The sequence below is a fragment of the Aplysia californica genome, unplaced genomic scaffold, assembly GCF_000002075.1.
Source record: "Aplysia californica isolate F4 #8 unplaced genomic scaffold, AplCal3.0 scaffold00648, whole genome shotgun sequence".
NCBI lineage: Eukaryota > Metazoa > Mollusca > Gastropoda > Aplysiida > Aplysiidae > Aplysia > Aplysia californica.
In genome coordinates this window covers 301371-302567 of record NW_004797918.1, presented here as the reverse complement: position 1 = coordinate 302567, position 1197 = coordinate 301371, and the positions used below count along the sequence as shown (strand labels likewise).

General features: G+C 42.6%; 1 protein-coding gene across 4 annotated transcripts in view; it reads right to left on the bottom strand.

The window, feature by feature from the left end:
* LOC101852271 (cell division control protein 42 homolog) overlaps window positions 1-1197 on the bottom strand; it is a gene marked incomplete at its 3' end in the record, with an annotated part of 21868 nt that overhangs the window by 8695 nt on the left and 11976 nt on the right.

Here is a 1197-nt window from a genome sequence, read left to right as displayed (position 1 = left end):
AGATAGATAGATAGATAGATAGATAGATAGATAGATAGATAGATAGATAGATAGAGGTCCCAGTTATTGCCGAAATGCTGTTGCTGGTATCTAGTCTTTAAGCTATATACTTTTAGGGATATTTTAAATAAAACCCACGTGGACGTCTGTTAATTAGCGGTTAGGCACTTCACTGCCCCACATTGAAAACTAGCTCCATTTACGCGTGGGGGGGATTTTTTTTCTCAATCTTTCTGCTGGGACGTTTTATCCTTCTCATTCAGCATGGGTTGGCCATGAGCAAAGCCCGCCTTCGGAATTAACTAAACTGTCTCGTTCTGGATGCAACAGCCCCCCCCCCCTCCTTACTATTCTAATTCATTCAAAATCTACAAAGTACATTCGAAGTTATACACAGATTATAGATAGGGTGAACGGGCTCTGTGTTATAACATTGAAGGATGCCAGTGTGTCTGAATTATTTTTATTGTGGAAGCTGCATTCGAAGAGGAGTCCCAGTTTTTATTGTGGCCAAGATAGAAGGGCGTGTGCAGTGTCTGGTAGTTAGAGAAGAGGAAACATAACAACAAGAAAAATGAAAGAACCCCCCCCCCTAAAAACAAAAGCTACAAAAGTAACATCAGCGATGAACGACGGTCATGTCTTCATGATATATATTTTTTCCCATCCCATTTATCTACATTATTTACACTTCCCATACTTTTCACATGAGTCAGAAACAAACGCACTAAAAAGCGCTTCCGATACATAACTACTTCTGGCGGTATGTTGTAATGTGTAATAAAAACGTTAGACGAGGGTTGAGTAAGAGTTTTGTTCCGGTTGTCAAAGTTCCGTATCCCTGAGTGCTGTGAGCGGTGAGGGGTAGGCTAGGCGTTGTTTAGTTTGGTCATCAACTTGACCCCACCCATCATCTATAGTAGCATCTTGATGATGAAAACAACTGCCACATTGTGTTGCCATAATCCCGCCCTTGGCTTAGGTCAGGACCCAATGTTTCGTGTAGAGCTGGCTGACGTAGAATGACGTCACTGAATTTCGATTATGAGATATTTGCTTATTAGTGTGAGAGAAACTGCTCATTTGTACTTACTTACTCTCACCCATTCACTTGCTTTCTGCTTGCTCCCTGCCTCCCCCTCACTCACTCATTCCCTCCCTCCCTCCCTCACTCACCCATTCACTCCCTCCCCCTAA